Raw genomic sequence first — 15,574 nt, 5'->3', positions numbered from 1 at the left:
TTTTCCTTATTTATTTCTGAAGGAGTTTTAGAGTGGCCCTATTTCATGAATGCTAGATCCAAACCAGTCTAGGCTAAGCTTTCTTTCAAGTTCTTTTCTGCCTCCAACGATCTCAGCAGCTGAGTTCAGGACCAATGCAGAGAGAGACCTCACTACCTTTTAGGACTACTAGTTGCAAAACTTCGGCCACTGAGAACAAAGAATGGTGAAAAAGGCCTGGTCAAACAGCAGCAGGGACTCTCCATCAGGTGGTAGCAGATCAAGGAGATGATCCGATCTTGAGCACACTAATCATCTCAGTCCAAGTAGTTTTTAATTAGGGGAATAATAAAGACACTCAATTCTTCAAGTATTTAATTTAATAAAAGATAAAGACAGTCTCCCTGGCTAAAGAAGTATATATATTCCAGATTCCCTGCCTTGTCACAGAAATCCTTTCACTCAAAGAGAAAAAGCAACAAAATTGACTTAAAAAGAGTAATTTCCTTTACAACTTAAATAAACTTTACACAAACTTGCCTCTGATAATCGACTAAACAAGCTGCACTACCAGCATCAAGGGAGGGTGTGCGGATATCTAGCAGGTGCTGCAGTTTATCACAAAACCGTCTAAAATAATTGGAAGTGACAAGCAGCACTACCACAGATGATTTATTAGTCTTTCACTCAGCTTTTCAGCTTCCTCAGGGCCAGAATAAATAATTTACCATCTCTGTATCTTCCAATCATTAATTCTTCCCTATGCATCCAAACTACATTTAACACTGAAAGGGTTCAGTGGAATAAAACACACAATAGGAATATTTTTTCCGAATATAGAATTATCTGACCATATGTAAAGGCAAATTTGTCAATCAAGATGTACAATCCAGATGTAGAAGAATTTAAGGGCTCTAAGTCAGCAACTGCATTTGAGAGAATAAAATCAGATGAAGAGGAAACGAAAGCAGAGGCTAGCAAAGAGCTCTCAGAGCTGAGGGAAGGTCCCAGTGCCTCTGCCAACAGCAAACCTAAGGGGCAACCCTAAGCACACTGAGTGAGAGAAACTTAAACCTCACGCGTCACCATCTTACAACAGTCAATTCACTGACTAAACCGACAGGCTTCCCTAAAACTTGAAGTTATAAAAAATACAGTCCACACTCAAAAAAAAGGTAGGAACTTTAAAAGGTGGACAGAGAAGGATTTTGTTCATGCAAAAGACTTGACACAGGACAAGATGAGGCACGTTCTTTAAAATATTTTAGCAACTATTTCTAAGGGGTTTATGAGAGAATAACATACTCCTGGGAATTCAAAAAATGTGTGTGGAAATCAAATAAAAACGCTAAAAAAATTGACAGTGACGTTAAAAGGTATGTCTGTTAATTATGTAGAGAAAACACAAAGAAAGCAAAAAAATCACATCCCAAATCCATTTCTGATGTAAACTAGTCTTGTCTCATTAAATCAGCATCTATGATTAAAACAGAGATCATTTTTGGTACATAATGTACGGCATTGTTAGAGCAGTATCTGTTTATTACACACCACATTTTTCAGTTTTCTGAAACTACTGATACAAAAGAAATGATCCAGACCTAGCAATTTCTTTAATCTTTTTTTATTTTGAGAAGAAATACTTCCAAGGGTATTTCAAGAAAGGGCTAATAACATTAATACTCTAATATTTGGCTTTCTGTGAGGCAGCTTCAAGCTGTTGGGCACACTGTCAAAGAATTTCGTAAACTGACAGCTTTCTCTTCAATGGATCTAGAGTAAATCACAATCCAAATTTTAAGTGTGTAATATATATGTAAGTATGCTTTTAAATGTATGGCTTCTGCCAACATATCAAATACATTAAAATTTAAAAAGCCTGACTAATGAAAATTATAAGATAAATTTGAATCCAAAGAATGCAATTCAGATTGTAAAACTTTCAAATACGCTCTAAAAAACTCCAAACTATTCACAAATAAAAGTGTATCATTCTCAATATTCACTATTTCACTGTTATTAACTGCAACAGTTATATAACCACCTGGATACAAAATCATATTGTTCACATTAAGCAAAACCATGTCTTATATACATACAGACCCTGTGTACCTATTGCTATGGCAAATGAAACCCCCAAATAGAATAGGTCTTAACCTCCGTCTGAAATAAGACAAAAACGTAAAAACTAACAAAAGACATCTTTTTCAAACAAATACCAAAAAAGACATTTATGGAATTATTTTTTTACTGGGGAAGAGAGAAGAGCATTATTTTTGTTTATTTAAAATATTTTTATTGATTTTTAGAAAGAGAGGAAGGGAGAGGGAGAGAGAGAAACATCAATGTGAGAGGGGAACATCAATGAGCTGCCTCCTGCATGCCCCCTACCAGGGATTCAGACCAAAACCAGGGCATGTGCCCTGACTGGGAATGGAACCAGCAACCTTTTGGTACACAGGAAAACCCCCAATCAACTGAGCCACACTGGTCAAGGCAGAAGATGTTTTTTAAAAGAACAGCATGACAAAGTTGTCTGCAGGCTCCCTTTTGATTGGGTTTTAAGAACAGAGTACCTTCAGCAAGAAAAGAGAAGGCAGCTCTAGTGGCACCAAATTGCCTATGGATGCTGCCTAATTCCCGAACATGGATACAATGCTGTTAAGAGTTGAGAGCAGCTTGTCTTGTGTGCCGAAAACACAGAGCCCAGCAGAGACACATGAATATCTGTGGAAGAAGTCTGTGCAAAATATCCTGACCCTTAAATGTCCATCCAAAGAGAAACAGATACACTCACTGTGGTACTGAGGCTGTCCTATCATGAAATATTAGAGAACAATTAAAGTTAATAAACAAGATACAAAAACAGAATGAACAGCTCACAAACAATGTTGTGTAAAAAGAATAAAAAAGTAAACTGGATAACAACTAATAAAATATTTTAGTCAGAACACTCAATGTTCATGAACACATAAATATAGTAAATCTAAAAACACAGACATGAAGGAAATAAACCACTTTCAGGATGATAAGTAGAGCAAATGTCAGCATACTAATTCTGCAAGGTAAATAAAAAGTCACCTGTTCTATTTATCCTCTGTATTTTTGTGAATATTTGAATTATTTCTTAAATATTTTAAAGCTAAGCCATGACGTAAATAATTTTCTTCTGAAAAATTTTTAAAGATTTGAAAATATCCCTACCTGAAACATGAGGGTCTACCTTCTTAAAAATCATTGGTTTGGCTAGTCGCCATGTTCTAAAAAATTTTCATTCCAATCTAAGAAACTTAAAATTCTACTCTCTTTTCACAAATGATTTGACTTAGTAACAATTTCAAATCAAGACCTCAAGAGACTCCGTGCTTTTATTTCAAAATTGAACTGAGGGATTTCACCATGTAGACCTCATATGAAGTTAAAATCACTCTTAGCAAGGGCTTTTAAATAACTGGTTCTACCATTTCTTGTTAGAATGAACAGATTTGAGATCCTGACTCTGATTCCCTAGCTCTAACTTCCCTGGAGGAACTAGTCACTTCATTAGTCAATATATTCTTTTTCAATTTCTTTATGTGAGGTATTAAACTTCTACTTGTTTAAAAAAGAAAAAAAGAAAAAATTCCTAGTAAACCTTTAGATGTATCTTATGAAACCTTACTCTAAAGAAATTCAGTACCACAATGATAAGCTTTTCTATCTTTCATTAAAATTTTTTGCAGTCAAATTTCTGTTAAGTTTAGGCCCATTTCTGTATAGGCCTTTGGAAATCTGACAGGCCATCTACAGCTAAATAAAAACAAGGTGCCTCCCATTACAATCACATTTGTACACTAAAAGGAAAGTTTAATATACTTTTTTGTCACCATGAAGGAAATATCAAAGATACTGTAAATTTTCACAAAAACTGATATTCTATCAAAGCACAACCATCTGATTTAAAGAATTATGGCTTGTTATCTTAAACAAGAAATCATATTCAACTTATATTGATGTTTTCTATCTGAAGCATGTCATGCAATATTGTAATTTATCTCATAAATCTACTAGAGTGTGATCAAATCCTATCAACTCTGATTGGCATAAATTTGAAACAATGAAGCAATCACATCTGTTAAACAGTTCTAGCTTGCTAGACATTTTAAAAGTTTACACAATAGCATAGCTATATATTTTTTCTCCATCAGACCTTTCTGCACTTAATTTCAGTCTTTCATAACTTTTTTGCCTGCACTGGGTTCAGTGAAACCTAATATATAAAGTGAGATCAAAATGAAAGATAAGAAGATGGAGGAAGTATGGGAAATGGAGTAATAGATATGGTGTAGGTTCAACAATAAAATAAGTAAAATAAAATAAAAAATAAAAAAAGAAATGGTATAGGTAGGAACTGGGTAAACTCCAAATGAATTACAAGGTCTTAAGATAAGGGGAACAAAGTTAATTTGAATGAAAAATATAGTCTAATTTTATACTGAAACTAACTACTACTGAAAAAATATAAATGTTGAATTTAAATAAAAATACATGGGCATAAAACAATGCATTCAAATTATGATTTGTGAAGCAAAAGATTACTGTACAGCAAAAAATCATCATCTACTTTTTTGGTGCAAAATCTCTAATTTTTGAAACTTAAATGATTTTATAAAAGTATTATAATGGTATGTATATGAATTATTCAGTGAAAAATGCAATATCCCAAAAGTAATTCTATGTAATTTTAAGGACATTTCTAACCAGCAAGCAAACTCAAACATAAAAATGACTAGGTCCTAAAGACACTGGGTCTATGAGTTAAAATGAAAGATAGATATTAAAAATAAAATTAGAACACTGTTAAGTAACTTTCTCAAGTGACTGATCATTACTGCTTTATATACATCATGTCTAAAATATGACTTAAGAATATATAAGCATTCTACTAAGATCACTAAGATAGCTAAGTTACTATTAATCCCATCTAGGCCATTCATTAGTAATTAATTATATACAATTTTGAGATATTTTTATCCTATTGAACTTTGTACCTTCCACTAATTATGTGCATGCACCTTCTTAAGAAAAGATACCTTCTCAAAAGTGAGTACCTCTTCAACTTCCCTTCATTCCAACCAGGGCCCTATATGTGTTCAAAACATATCTTACTAATTGATTTATTTTAACATTTCTGAAAACATGAGTCATGAGTCAAATAGTTTAAATTAAAATGATTTTATTTACTACCATTAAAGTTAAAATTAATAAAACAAAACATCATTATCAAAGGAAAATTTTCCAGAAAGAGACAACAGGTAATTCTGATGGTGAAACGAACCCAAGAGAGTGACAAAAACTTTTCATAATCTGTGCTTAATTTTGATGTTTTCCTTTTGTCTGTGGATATGAAAAGTTTTCAGGAAATAAATATATCTTATTTTCTTACAATTTTCAATTTTATTATTTGGAATTATTAGAATGCTATGCTAACCAAAGAAGACAAGACGTTTTCTACAATTCTGTTGAACTCTCCTTAATATATAAAGCTATTCACTAGTTATTTTTTTTAATATCTTGTATCTTAAATCCTAATTAAATGCATTAAAAAAAGATGCTCCTTTACATTGAAAATCTCATGAATGCTATATAATTTAGCTTCAATGTAAAGGCATTTCTTTGAGTCCCATAAGGCAATAGCAGCAATAACATATCAAAAGAAATAATTCATAAAAGAACTTATCATAAACCACACTGAGGAAAAGCAAACCATTTTGCCCACACTCTGGCTCAGCACTCAGCCTCACACATTCCACCTCTACTGCCCTAGTGGGGAATCTCCAACTAGGAGGACCGGAAAAACAAACAGCCAACAAACAGCAGGAAGAAAATAATGCAAGTAACTTCCCCAAACTGATGGACACCTGCTTCCAGAATGAAGGGTCCTTTGAAGATCCAGTAAAATAAGAAATAAAATCCATTCCAAGACACATCATAAAATTTCAGATATAAAGATTCTAAAAGCTTCCAGAAAGAACAGGTCACACACAGCAGAAAACAATGTAGGGGCAAGGGGGGGGGGGGGAGGAGCAGGAATAGGCAATGGATTTCTCAGTAGCAACAATGAAAGCTATGAAAGAAAGCCTTCAAAATACTAAAAAACAATGATCTGCAACACAGAATTCTATACCCAACCAAACTATTAATTAGGCCTGAGAGTAAATTAAGGCGGTTTCTTAAATTTCCATATAATGAGGAAATTGCACCAGAAAAAAAGACAATGAGATGGGATCCACAGATAAGGAACACAGCAAAACTTTCCCACTTCTAAGGAAATCAAATCTTTGACCTTCTAGATCACACTAACACAACACAGCACAACTCTGAATGAAAATGGCAGTAGCACCTAGAAAAATAACCACAGTAAATAAAGCAGAGGAAGCAGTTCTTTGCCTGGGCAAAGATGCTTGTGAGATTGGCGGAAACCCCCATGACAATGGCTAACAGTTCTAAGATGACAGCCTCTACATTAAACCAGTATTAGACAACTGCCAAACTGTTACACATTCACCTCTAAAGTTATGTTTACATGCATTATAAACAATATCACTTTGAAGATAAAACCATGTATCTACACAAAAATGTACACATGCACATGTTTTCACTCACAATGTGGTTTAATTTGGTTTCATTTAATTATTATAAAATAAGTAGGTTTCATTTAAGAAACCAATAATATGTAACAGTATAGCTTCTATAAAGCAAGAGAATAATTAAGAGGTAAGAGCAACAGTTCAAAATGTTTCTCAATGATTACATCAGTTGCCAATATCAAAGCCTCCCCCCAAAAATGGACTGGTTAGTTTTAGTTATTTTTCAAATTTTAAGTGAAAAACTATGCCCACTCTATTTTGGTGCCTAAAGACAAAATAAAATCTTTCATCTTTCAGCTCCACTATTATGTTTACTTCATATGCAGTCATTTTTATGTATCAATGAAATCAGAAGTTTTACTGCAAGATGCATGCAATGAGGAAAACAATAGAAAAAGTATTTCAAAAACAAAAGAAATGCTTTACCAATTACACAAAAAAATTAAATTTTTTATTTTTATTTTAAAAATAAACTTGCCAATTTTATCCCCTTCCAAACATCCTTACTTCAGTCTGATTATTTGGTACTGTGTACCAAGGACCACTTAAAGGGATTTGACAACCACTTCGGAGCATGTGTATATTGTCTTTAAATAAGTTTTTTAATAAAAACCTTTCCTATATATGACCTCTTCAATATTCCAACTTTTACTTACCAAACTAAAGTAAAAAATAGGATCTGATCAATAGATTCCATATGTACAGACATGCCATGCTTATATAATTCATTTGTGTGATTTCATTTTCTGTTTTTATTGTTGGTGGCATGTTGTTTGGTATTAACTGATGAGTGAGCAATATCGACACTAAGGTGGTCAAAACAGACATTACACTTAGTCAGTATAGTATTCAATATTATTAAACACTCTTAAACGTCAGTATTATTTTGTAGGGGCCTACAAAATCCTTGCTGTATAAAAGTCTCTTTTTTTATTGTGCAAACTCTAAATTTAATAAGGTTCTATTTAATTAGTCCAGAATTCAAATACACATTCATGCCAAATATTGCAACCACATGGGAGACAGGAAGAAAGATATTTGAAACACTTCCATAGGAACAACCTTGGGTTGCTCTCTTACAATATCAGTACAGGGACCCAAACTACTTCACATGCTATCCACAAAACAGATGAGGTATGAAAGAAATCTTGTGTTTAATGTGACCTTTGGCTGTACTTTTAGTTGTCATAATTATAAAGGAGCTACTCTCAGAGCCAACACATAAGCTATATTATTACTCTTACAACTATAGTAGTATTTCATAAAGTGCTTCACACTATGACAAACTCCAGGAAGAATATATGGAAACTCTTACTTTTGTTACTAAGCATAATAGCCCTTTTTGAACAAAAACAGTCCTGATATTATACATATGAGTAAGAATGCATGAAAATTTTCCTTTTTAATGTATATTCAAATGCAAATATGCCAGTGTGGTTACCTAGTTCAACTTAACAAATCATCTATAATCTAAATGCAAATTAACTAGAAATTTAAATTTAATAATCTAATTATGACTTTAATAATGTAATATGCCATGTTAGATAAATATGTGTCAAGGGGAAATTAAAAAGAAAACTACACATACACACACAAAAACAAAAAACCTTTAAGCAACTCTTTTCTAGATATTCTTATTTTCACACATAGAATTTCACCAAGGAGAAACAGTTGTTTCCAAAAATGTTCTGGCTAAACTGTCAACTTATCAATATATGCAACGTGTTGACATGATTTTATAAGGGGGGGAAAAACCCACTGGTTCATCTAACATAAAATTATAAATTATAAAGGTATAACAAATAGGATTAGTTTACAGCTCAATGTCAAATATGCCATCAATTATAATATTTACCAAAAACAAGCACAAAAAATTCTGTGTGATATGAAGAAAAGCTTCAGAATTATCTACTATATCATGATCAACTTTGTCGTACTCATCTCTTTCTTCCCAATAGTAATACCTCTATTTTCATCTTCAGAATAGGTTCCAAAACCTGTAAAACATCAATCATCCTTTATAAAAGTCATAGCCACAAACTGCCTTGATTGGCTAACAAAAACACATAAATAGTGGCCATAATCAAAGTGAGTTTCCTCATAAAATAATAATTTTTTAAAGCTATTGCATGTGAATTAAGATTCCTCTTAAATATATATCCTATAAGGCTATTAGAAATTATTCAATAGGAATTTGAGATATTACTAGAGTGACCATAGGTCCCAATTTTACTAAGAAGATCCCAGTTTATACCTATTGGCCCAGCATATTACAGTATACCCTTTAACTCTCAAAACTGTCCTGAATTGGATGGTAAATTACATGTTCATCCCAGCTATTACAGTACTTCATGTTACCTAAATCATGGGTTGTGAGGATTTTCTAAGTAACATTAATTATGTACTTGAAAACTCTAACTTAAAAAGTCCGTAATTCACACAGTACCCTGCCATTCATTCAGATGCAGTTACTTTTAGCACTCATACAACATCACCCAAACTCTGTTGCTGTCCAACTCTAACCCAACTCTTTTCTGATATCCTTTGTATGTTTCAGACCCAGGATGGAAGCTTCCCTTTATCAGCAGGTAGCAAACAGGGTTGGAAAGATCCTTTTCTTTAGCCTCACACCAAATTCAACTTTTCCTTACTCTCAGAGGCTCCCCAAAAATCTTTTAAATAATTACATTTAAGTTTTAAAATTACAATTGGTTACTTTCTTGTCCTTGCAATGCACATATTTAAACACTTTAACTGTGTATTAAACACTATATTTGGAGTTCATTTAACAGTATGTTTGTGATCATTTTTATAGAAGTTTAGGCATCAGCCATGTAATCATTCTTTTTAACAAAATATATTTATCTAACCCTGATAATACCATTATTTGTATAAGAAAATCAGGTTCGACCCAACAGAGCCCTGTAAATGACTTGGGCTTAGAAGTCGAAATTGCTGATCTGAGTGTTAGACATGTACCAGGGGCACATATAATCTCCCTGCGACACAAATTCTGCAGCGTATAATTCTGGTCCGCTATTCAGGATTATAAGAAGAATCAAATCAGAAAATTCACGAAGTTCAAGTACTGCCTACTGTTTAGAAAAGATGACCAAGTGTTATACAAAGTGCAGATAGTTAGCAAGTTAAGCCTATCAGAGATAAATAACTAAAAAATAATGAAAAAGAACAACTCTGGGGAAAATCTACATTCACCGACTACACATCCCAAACTGTCATGGGCCAAGAGGCTCTTGGGAGCCAGACTAAATGAGTCCTGATCCAAGCACCATCACTTACTATCAGTAGTGTGGCAAGCATCTCTAAGTCTCTTGTTTCCTCTCGTAAAATGTACTTATCTCACTGTGAAGAGTAACAATCCGTTAAAAGATATGAGCACTGTGCTTGCACATAATAAGTGCTCAATAAGTGCTAGCTATTATTACAATAATCTCCATTAAAGTCTCTTTTCAAAAACAAGTCCTAAAAATTTATTTTGATGTCAGGAGAAAATTTCACATGTATGTGCATGCATGTGTGCACACATATGTGTATGTTCCAATGAGAGATCACTGAGATGACACAGGTAGTAGTCCACAAATACTTGTTAATAGTGTGGGCCGGGTATATTATCATGATAACCAATACAGATTTTATTCAACACTGGAGAAGAAGCTTTTTTCTTCTAAAGAAGTCCACACTGGCATACTGAAGCACAGTTTAAAATAAAATTCCATACCTAACAGTATCTGTGGTTGATCATCTCCAGAAAAGAAAAGTCACTGATAGGTACAATTACACACATTTTGAAATCCATGTACACAAATCAAATGAAACCACTTCTTTTATGGCAAATATATAAAGATACTAAAGCAATATTCTAATTAAACATTCATATATTCAATATTTCAAAATAAGAAATTTGGATATAAATATGCATAATTTACAATTCTACAATGAAACCTGTCTACAGAGGCCATTTTCACTATATTTCCACAGCATCCTAACAAGAAATGCACAAAGCTGCTTCTCTCTGAAATGTTAAAAACTGTAAAGTACACAGTAATTCACTGCAAACAAACACAAAAGACCACATTGTGCACCTGACACTTTTTTACTCAAACAACTATTTTAACCTATTCATCACATCCATTCAACAAGCAAGCCCAAATAACCACACCAGCCTATGAAATAGAGTCAGAAGACTCTATACCTTATTTGGTTAAAAACAGAAACTTTACATAAGAAAATTATAATCTAAAGCCTGAGAAACCATAGCTTGCATTTATAAAAACCCTTGTCCATTTTAGTTCATTAAAATAAAGTGGCATAAAACTTTCCATAAGAGATATGATATGAAATAAATATGTCACTATGACTGATATAAAAACCTATATAAACATCATGCTCTTTTCCAAATACACATATAATGGGGAATTAAAAAACAAAGGGAACATCAGTCAAATTTACATCTCAGGGACGCAAATCTAAGTTGGACTTCATTTCTCCGAACTTTCCTAAAAATATTCCAGTAGTAAAATAGATTTGCCACTGAAATAAAATAACTAGGACTCCAGTATTTATTTTAAAGCAAGTAAGAAATACAGACCTGTCCTTTAGAAACAAAAAGGGTAATGTGGACTGAGGTTTAGATGTTCAGTCGGTTGAGAGACGATAGCCTATATTATTCATTGGTAAGTGACTCTAGAACGCAACACATAGACATTCTATCACTGATAACTTGAAACAGGTAAATTTGGAGCTAAACAAAACGTAGCTAAAATTTTATCTCTACCCTAAATTACTTTTTAAAAAATCCATGGGCATTGCAATGAATATACTTTTGCCTTAGAGCTAATACTTTAATTTTAAAGAACCACAAAGAAAAAAATCAAAACTAGTCAGTAACAATGCAGCGTCTAAAAGCAATAAACTCAAAATTAAGTTATAAATAATTTAAAGCATGTCATGAAGATGTATTAATAATTCATCAGATAAATAATTTACTAAATAATCAAATAAATAAATAATGAAATACATAAATAAATCAGCAAATAAATAATTCTGCAAAATAACCTAAACAATAAGTCACCCAAACAAATCACAAACCTACAAAACTACAATGATTTTCCGAATTCTGATAGTTTTAAATAAGCAAATGTACGCAAACTAGATCCACCCGTGTTAGAATTAGAAATACTTTTCAATGCTATTGGTAAAATCCTCATCTCAATATATGAACACAGTTTCAATTTTTAAAAAACTACATAGGATTACTTCTTATAAATTAACATGATTATAATATATCTTCCTCTATATTTTACATATTATATCTTTGTCTAACACATTTCCTCCCAAACAACTGAACATTTAAAATATTCTTAACTTACACTTCTTTTTCTGAGCAATACTTACAGTATAATAGTGTCCAGCCTCTGATTGTTTTCCTATGAGAAAAGTCGTCTTCAGTCACAAAGTCTTCCTTCACCAAGTCTTTTTCTGCAGGGGTAGAACAGTAAGAATAGCCTTAATTATTACAGATGGCATTTCATTCACTAGGGAACGACGTTTTACAATTTTACAAAGTAGCAATGGGATGTGGACATTATTATTTGAAAACTATTGTCAAGTTTGTAGAAGTCTTTAACGGGCTAAGTACAAGCTGACAGAGGCCAAGCTTCCTCTATTGGAGCTGACACACAAGCTGTTAAAATTGGCGGGATTTCAGAAGTGAAGACAAAAACTTCAAAGGACAAAGTGAGTGGCTGACATCTAATGCTATCCTCAATTTGAGAAGCTCAAAGTCCTTGAAAGAACACATGAGATCACTTAACTGCTACAATTTGAATGTAGTGACAATATAATTAGAACACCACTAAGAGCCAAAACACAACTGACCTCATAAATCAGCCTTCACTGAACATTTATTTAAAGTTTTTAACCATCCACAGCATAGTACTCTGGAAATCCATAAACATTAGATCCCAAACTATGATTAGTTTCCCCACAGAAATATGAACTTTGTAATGAGTTTTTGACACATTTAAGAAAATAAATCCAAACAATATAGCTCATTTGAAAAGGAAACTAAAATTTATCAAAGTATTTTGTCTAATTTATCTCAATGAATTCTCAGAACAACCTTTCAAGTTAAGTAATATTTTACCTTTTCTACAGTCAAGGAAACTGAGACTCAGTAAGACTATGCATATTGCCTAAGGTCCCCAGTGACAGGGAAGATTCTAACTTTGTCTATACCAATTCCTTGTAAAGGTTTGTTCAACTACAGAACCCTGATATTTGAGCCAAACCTAAAAAATACAGCAAATCCTAGAGCATCATAAATTGATTACAGCAATGGTCCTCAACTGGGAGCAATTTGCCCACCCCTAACCCCCAGCCCCACTGACATTTGGCAATGTCTGGAGACACTTTTGGTTGTCACAACTGGGGACTATTAACAGCACCTAGTAGATAGAGATCAAGGATGATGCTAAACATCCTCAATGCACAGGATAGCCCCCAACAACAAAGAATTATCTGGCCTAAAACATTAATAGTGCTGTGGGTGGAAAACCCTGGATTAGAATAAAATGACTGTTGTAGTGTATGAATTTCCTATTATAAAATAATATAGATTTGGTTTAGGAATACAGGGTTTAAAAAAAAAAAAAAAATATATATATATATATATGCAGTGAAATACCCTATATGAAAATGTGTATCCTTGGAAAACTGGGTATATGGAAACTCCATGTACTTTCTGCTCAATTATTCTGTAACCCTAAAACTGCTAAAAAAAAAAAAAAAAGCCTATTAATTCTTTTAAATGTGTATCCTTCACTTATTTCACTGAAGTTATGAATAGCTTTCTTAGAATCAATACAAAAACATAAGTCTACAGTTTAATTTATCAAAATTCTTTCAATAAAGTTAATATGAGAGTATTAAAAGCCATATCTATGAGTTAACCTTGTAAAAGCAACTGGCCAAGATATTTAATAATATTAAAAATTCATAGGGCTTGAAGGGATTATTCTGATAAAACATAATATATAATCCTCAATGGTTTGTGAGAATGGGGGTAGGGGTTACCTAAAAGCTACCAAGTGTTTTCTGAAAGACTATTTGTAATAATTAGTAAGAGCACTTCAGACAAAATTCAGCAATATAATTATCAAAGAGCTCCAGAAATTATGTATCGTTTTAAGTGCTCTCTTTCACTACCAATTAATCTCTCTCTAATCTCAAAGTAGATTTTGGTTTCAACCTGGATCTAGAATCTACCATAACACAATGTTTCTTTATATTTGACCTATCACATTAACATACAGAGCATTAAATAATGGTATCTTTAACTGGACAGGATTAGGTCATATCCTTCCCCAGCGAAAAAGAAAATTTCAATAATAATAATATAATAATTTAAGAGAGGAAGAAACAAAGGGAGAGAATTTCTGCCATGTGAATGTCCAAAAGTAGACAAAGGCTGATGTGGTAGCTCCAAACATCTGGAACCCAAGGTCTTTCTAACCTTTTGCTGTACCACATACTGTTCTATTTGAAGTCGGCTCATACTCCAAGAAGGCTATGGGAACTCCAGCTAATACATCCACACTGCAGGCAACAGAAAAAAGGAAAGGGAAAGAAAGGCCCACCCTGCTTGCTTCTAACTCTCATATTTCAGCTTACAGCTTGTAAACAATAATCTAATGTTTTGTCCACACCTAACCACTTGGAAGGATAGGAAAAGTAGTCTCCAACATTGGTAAAAATGCCCAGGTATAAAATTAGGGTCCTTTTTACTAAAGAAGACAAGTAAATTTTGCAGGGCAAAATATCAGAGCCAAACTGCAGCACAGATTACAATTCTTCAGACAAAATGGGAGATGTACTCAAAATTTTTCATTAGAGTGCTTCATTTCAATTATATGTATATGTACATACATGTGTGTGTTTAGATTTGTGTGTACATGTATATGAAAGAAAACCCAACTGTTTAACAACAGGCAAATACTTAAATTTGGGGATAATCTCAGAATAGAATACTTTGTAGTCACTTAATATAACTTTTGAGAATTTTACTGATAAAAGGAAATATAACACTAAATGAAAAAGCACAGGCTATAAAACATTTCATATAAAATAACCATTTTATATAAATATACACACACAAACACACACATCTGAAGAAATGTTCATAATATTAAATGAAAAAGGCTATAAAATTAAATGACAAGCTACAAAACACTTCATATAAAATAACCCATTTTATATAAATATGCATACATACAAACACACATATATACACACATAGTATATATTTATACATTCATACATCATGTCTGTATCTAGAGAAACTAAAACCACATAAAAATCAAGAGAATAGAGTTAACCTAAATACAGTAGTGATTCAGGCTTTGGGATCTCTCACTTCCTTTCACTTTCCTAATACTTTTCATTACTTTCTGATTTTTCTACAATGAACACATATTGTGCTTATGATTATTTTTCATGAAAATTTGGCCTAGATGAGGAGCACCTTATAAAAAGTAGTTAGATTCAAGTTTCAATTTATTTTATTACATGGGATTTGCTGATAATTTTTTAAAGGTGGAGGAAAATCTATAACTGAGCTATATCTTTCCCAACTGGTACAAAAAATATATATTTCTCTTTAGTTGGTAGTAAGACGCTAACCTCTCTAATTCCAACTTGTTTTCAACTTACTAACATTCACATATCACATTTGTCAGCTTTACCCAAGTCACTCCTAACCAGATGTTACATCCATCATCCTAACAATTTACCTCGACATATTGATTACTTTGCTCATCTCACTCTGAAGAACTAATCATTCCTACTTCATGCTTCTACAAATCCTTCCATTTTCTATATTTCTCAGTCTATTTTTTTATTTCTACTCTACTGCACATTTTTATGTTATTTATATGATGTATACATGT

General features: G+C 32.7%; 1 protein-coding gene across 1 annotated transcript in view; it reads right to left on the bottom strand.

Annotated features, from left to right (window-relative positions):
• TBC1D5 (TBC1 domain family member 5) overlaps positions 1-15,574 on the bottom strand; it is a 362,705-nt gene that overhangs the window by 328,527 nt on the left and 18,604 nt on the right. The window contains exon 2 of the mRNA XM_087824924.1: positions 12,024-12,107. The gene's annotated coding sequence lies outside the window, so the exon portion shown is untranslated. The remainder of the gene's footprint in view (positions 1-12,023; positions 12,108-15,574) is intronic.

Source organism: Miniopterus natalensis, chromosome 15 (assembly GCF_054644295.1).
Source record: "Miniopterus natalensis isolate mMinNat1 chromosome 15, mMinNat1.hap1, whole genome shotgun sequence".
In the NCBI taxonomy this organism is placed as follows: Eukaryota; Metazoa; Chordata; class Mammalia; order Chiroptera; family Miniopteridae; genus Miniopterus; species Miniopterus natalensis.
Note: the sequence above shows the minus strand (reverse complement) of the source record. Positions and strands in the feature narration are given on the sequence as shown.